Here is a 5,758-nt window from a genome sequence, read left to right on the forward strand (position 1 = left end):
CACCCAGGTGGTGAAGGTAGGAAACAACATCTCCACTTTGCTAACCCTCAACCGATCCACATCGAAAGGACATCAGTGGAGAAGGTGGAAAGTTTAAGTTCCTCAGCGTACACATCACAGACAAACTGAAATGGTCCACTCACACAGTGTGGTGAAGAAGGCGCAACAGTGCCTCTTCAACCTCAGGAGGCTGAAGAAATTTGTCTTGTCATACAAAACCCTGACAAACTTTTACAGATGTACAATAGAGAGCATCCTCGGGCTTATTCACTGGTACGGCAACTGCACCGCCCTCAACCGCAAGGCTCTCCAGAGGGTGGTGCACAACGCATCACCAGGGTTAAACTACCTGCCCTGTATGACACCTACAGCAGCCGATGTCACAGGAAGGCCAAAAAGATAATCAAGGACAACAACCACCCAAGCCACTGCCTGTTCACACTGCTACCATCCAGAAGACGAGGTCAGTACAGGTGCATCAAAGCTGGGCCAAGAGACAGATACTGTTTTTCAGTCTCAAGGCCATCAGACTGCTAAACAACAATCACTAACTCAGAGAGGCTGCTGCCTACATTGAGACCCAATCACTGGCCACTTTAATAAATGGATCACTAGTCACTTTATACAATGCACTCTAAATAATGCCACTTTAATAATGTTTACATATCTTACATTACTCATATCACATGTATATACTGTATTATATACCATCTATTGCACCTTCACCATCGCTCATCCATATACTTACATGTACATATTCTGTCACCCCTTTAGATTTATGTGTATTAGGTAGTTGTTGGGGAATTGTTAGATTACTTGTTAGATATTACTGCACTGTCGGAACTAGAAGTACAAGCATTTCGCTACACTCGCATTAACATCTGCTAACCATGTGTATGAGACAAATAAAATGTGATTTGGTATGTACAACGGTCTTGGGTGAAATCATTCAAGACAAGGATCACTTCTGTTCTAAATGTGTTACCGTCATAAAACTCAGTAGAAACAGCAGCCTGTTTGTATCTCAGCTGCCACATCTATTTACATTAGCCTAGGGAGAAGGGTAATAATGTCACTCACCACCAAAGATAACTTTTTCTCGATGAAAGCACCTTCTGGCAATTACAAGACAACCAATATTTTTTTCACCAAGAGGACCATTCAATTGTCACAGATTTTAATAAATCAGACGGATGTTTAGAGTATATGGGGAAAGAAAATCTTTAAGGTGTTAAAAAAATTAATAAATTGCTTTCCCTTCTTCTATTGCTACCCACATGGATGAATATCACCTCTCCTTTCTTTACATTAATATTGTGAATTGAGATGCTTCTGTGGGACGGATGGGTCAGTGGAGCAGCTGGTCCGTGGGAGGAAGAACTTAATCAGGCCTATATTGTGGATCAGCTGTGTCTTTCTGCACTTTGTCATTCCAAATTGGCTTTCCAAATATATCCAGAGCCTGGGGAGGCTTTGACATGCTAATGTAGTGTCTGCGGCGGTGGGCTCACCACACACTCCTCTTAACCCAGAGCTTTAGATTACTACTGCCCCTGAAGGTACGCTACAACAAGGTGGGACGGGACAAAGCAGGCCCACCGTTAAGCGCAGACTGATGTGAGCCACAAAGTCAGGAATTATGGAAATAACTCTCGGTTTCTGACATCAAACCCTTCAAGCAATACGATTATGTTGAAGAAGCATAGCTACCTCATAATTGATCATTAAATCATTTAGACCATACCTCTAGCTTGAAATCTGTAGAAGTACCAGTAAGTTGTTATTTTGATAAGTTGCTCGATGTTAAGTGTGAGGGCATATAAGAACAGTAAATTCCTACTCTGATGAGATGAGAGCTATGTTGCTGGTGCTGTCTGGCCATCCAGGCAAAGAGAACTGAATTCAGTTCAATTGTGGCCACAATATTTGTACCTCATCACCTCTCTGGCCATTTCAGTTGCTGAATAAAAAAAAGGAGAAAACACCACAGCTCCATTGAACTGGTCTTGGGCACGGCTGTGTGGCAGATGTCGTTAAAAGATCTCCAGCAACCTCCCATAGCACAAACTATGCAGTCAATTCGCCTACAATGTTTTTACAATCCACCGCACAACTCCGCATATTTGTATTTTGCTCATTTTGAGGGAGGAAAGCCAAGCCAATAGTATTTTTACTGCAACACACAGCAATTACAAAAGCACACTAGCACAGGAAGTGATATCAATATACTATAGCCTGAAGCTGAGAGAGAGAGAGAGAATTGCTGACACCCCTAGCTGCCCACGCTGGCTGCTGCTGTGAAGGGAACTGGTAGCTGTTTGCGACCACACACACAGAGTGCACTAAGCATGTAAACACAGGATTTACCCATGCCCTCTTCATTGTTCTCAGCATATCTGGAGGACCTGGCTAGGACCATGGCAATGACAGCCCACAGCCCGCCCACAGTGGCCAGGGCAGCACAGGTTGCCCCACTTTTGCCTGTCTATTGTTTACAGGGTATATTTGTTTTGAACAGGGGGTTTATTCAGACTACACTCCTTTTGAACATTGCCGTCTCACCTGCTGTCTACAACAGCATCTATAAAAAGAAATGGAGTGGAAGAAATCACTCACTGTGTTAATGCATGGGGCATCGTGATGATTTATGAGAAACAACAAATAAACACACACTTATTATATTTGGACACTTCCCCATCATTATATGAACACTGCTTCTTTTCACAAACTTTTCATTAATTGGTGGATAATGCATAGTATTTTAATCGAACTCAAAAATCTTTACAACGATGCGATTCCACCTCCATGAATTTACCACCAGAGTACCATCACCTGGAATTGCAGAAAGAAAACAGGGAGAGAACAGAGAGAAAACAGAAAGGCTCCACAGCAAATAATGACCTCATCTTCCATCTGTGGGCTGCTGCAGGGAGGAGACCCTTTCAACCTGGCCACGGCAGTCTGTCACTGTCAGAAGTTGAGTGTAGCTGGTGCATGAAGTCAGGCACAGGAGAGCAAAATGAGTGAGCAATGTACTTTACTCAAAAAATAAAGGCACACGGTAAACAAAATACACTTGACCAAATACCAACGGTAAATATTACACATGGGTGAACACAGCACCCAGTCAAAAAGCCAGCCATCATGAACCGAACTGAACATAGAAATAATCACGCACAACAAACATGGGGGACACCGAGGGTTAAATGCATGAACGTGTAATTGGATAATGAAAACCAGGTGTGTAGAAAAAAAATGACAAAACCAATTGAAAATGAAAGATGGCTCAACGATGGCTAGAAGACCGGTGACGTCGACCGCCGAACGCCGCCCGAACAAGGAGAGGGACCGACCTCGGCGGAAGTCGTGACAGTCGCTCCGTCTTCCTGGTGACATCTGCTTCTGGGTGACCAGGAGATGAATGCACCACCAGCAGAATGGGCACCATATACTGACAACACACAGGCCACAACACGAGCAATGACGGCTTAGTCCAGTCACATTATTAGTCAAGTAAAATGCAAACTAACCAATCCCTAATAATTCCAGTTATAGTAGATACACTTTGATTAATGATACCTTGCTGATAATGGTTATGCTTATAGCAGATCTTCTGAAAGAGGGAAAGTAATGTTTATATTCTACTAACTGACATAAATATGGTTCAGTACGTCATTGTTTGTTTAATTGAATAGCATCCCCTTTCAAACCTGAGCAGATGTGGGTAATACTGTAAGAGTAGAAGTTGACACACAGGTGGAGAATCTAAACATCTCATGCACATCACAACCCTGTGTCATGGTTAATTTCCATAGAAATGTAGTGTCATTGTCCTGTATATCGCTTACTTACATAATTACTGTGGAACCAGGCATAAAGATTCCTGTTTTCAGTGTGGTGTCCAGTGAGTGGAGGGATAGAAGGCAGAAAGAGAAATTCAGGTTAGAAAACAGGACATCCACATGTACATGAGAGAATAACCAAAAGGTTGAGGTTGTGGAAACCTTCAATGTTTACCTGAACGCTGCTGAATAAAAAAAAAAAATTGGTTCCTAGAAACAAGGCACTCCCCTCACAAGGAATTGTATTGATGTAGAATAGATAAACACTGTCCTGTGTCTGGGTTCCTTTAATCCTCAGACTTAATTAACACAGCCTCCTCAAATTCCACGGACAACCCCCAAGCATGCACACACACACGCACGCCCAAATAAATTCACGCACACACACACCAACCCTAACACACCTGCTACTGTATGTCTGTGAAATGTGGAATCAGCATAACTCTTCTGCATAAATTCTTCTGACTAACACCTCCCACCACATAAACACACATACTCTCTTGCCGACCCCCTGCAATGAATGTGAAATCACATCCATAAAATAATCCCCCAATGGACAAATTTGATAGCACCAGCCATTACATATATTACCAATAAATACACCATTAAAACACAACAAGGACACACACACTAAAAACAGCACATCATCAATAAATATAAAAATCTAAGTGTTTGTGTTAAAAAGCCTCATAGTATATGGTAAAAAGGACATGTGGAAACATCATACCCATTTCTCTTATGCCCCTACCGTCATTACAAATAGCTGAGGACTGCATTCTCTCGCTGTTGCTCTGTTGTTGTTTTTACATGTCTTATGTGCAAATGCACTCTTATGTAAGAGACAATTATCCAACAGCTCTCCTCAGTGGAGAGTGATCACACAAGCGCATTCCAAGCTAGTCTGGCAGCAAAGGAGAGAGAGCAAGAGAGAGGAAACATGAGTTTGAGTCAACAGTCCAAGAGGCTGTGTCTGGTCAGATTATAGAAAGAATGCAAAGGATCCTTCATTGAGCACACTTTTTAGACCAGCGATGGGCAACATTGATTGGGGTGAGGGCAGTGGAGACCCGTCATTCAGGACAGGTTTATTAACTCAATGATTTTATTTATTACATTGCTTGCAAACTGATATGTAATATGTATTAATATGCAAAACAGTGAACAACAACAACAAAAATGATACATATTTTTTTATTCATTATTTTTGCATGTTATTTTGGCATTGATACGTGTCACATGTCAGTTTGCAAACAGTGTAAAAAATAAATACAATTATTGAGTTAATAAAGCTGCATACAAACATGGTCTCTTTTTCTCCTTTCTTGAGTAAGGCAGCTCCAAAATGTAGGTGTTTCAGCCTAGCTCAGCGCTTTCTGTGGTGGTGGTGGGGCAGCCATCGGAAAATACGGAGTGTAGGGGTTGGTAATGTTCTCTAGTTGCGCCGTGATTGGCTCAGTGTTCTGTCACTCATGGAAAATTCAAGTCCCTTGGGTGCTGCCATGCGTATTGGTGCTCATCGGCCATTGGACATAAACATTACACAAGTTGGAAATCGCAAATTCAGCAATGAGTGGTTTGGAAGGAACCATTGTCTAACTGCAAGCATTGCAAAGCAATCACTAGCCTGCTATTCAGTGGAGTAGGAGGTGGTCCAAGTCTGGTTTTAAGGTTTTCTTTTCCAAACATTCAACATTGGCCATGCTGTCGTTCCAGCATGACTTCTCACCCGCGTTCAAAACAACTAAAAACTCGGAACTGGGAAATCTCAGTCTTCAGTGAGTTCAAGACAACTGGGAACTAACTCCGAATGGGAAAATATGTTTGAACGGTCATCCAAGTCAGGAACTTGGGCCTCTTTCCAGAGCTCCGACCTGAAGATCACTGATGTCATGATTCAACTTAGTTTTTTCCCCGAG

At 42.3% G+C, this 5,758-nt stretch overlaps 1 long non-coding RNA gene across 1 annotated transcript; it reads right to left on the reverse strand.

Moving 5' to 3' along the window:
• Positions 1–2,682: 2,682 nt before the first annotated feature.
• On the reverse strand, positions 2,683–4,733 carry LOC109902246 (uncharacterized). Its single transcript, XR_002256849.2, has 3 exons — positions 4,570–4,733; positions 3,853–3,883; positions 2,683–3,451 (listed from the first exon to the last, which is right to left on the reverse strand). It is a non-coding gene; the product is annotated as an uncharacterized LOC109902246 (long non-coding RNA).
• Positions 4,734–5,758: the final 1,025 nt, after the last annotated feature.

This window comes from Oncorhynchus kisutch, linkage group LG2 (assembly GCF_002021735.2).
Source record: "Oncorhynchus kisutch isolate 150728-3 linkage group LG2, Okis_V2, whole genome shotgun sequence".
Classification (NCBI taxonomy): Eukaryota; Metazoa; Chordata; class Actinopteri; order Salmoniformes; family Salmonidae; genus Oncorhynchus; species Oncorhynchus kisutch.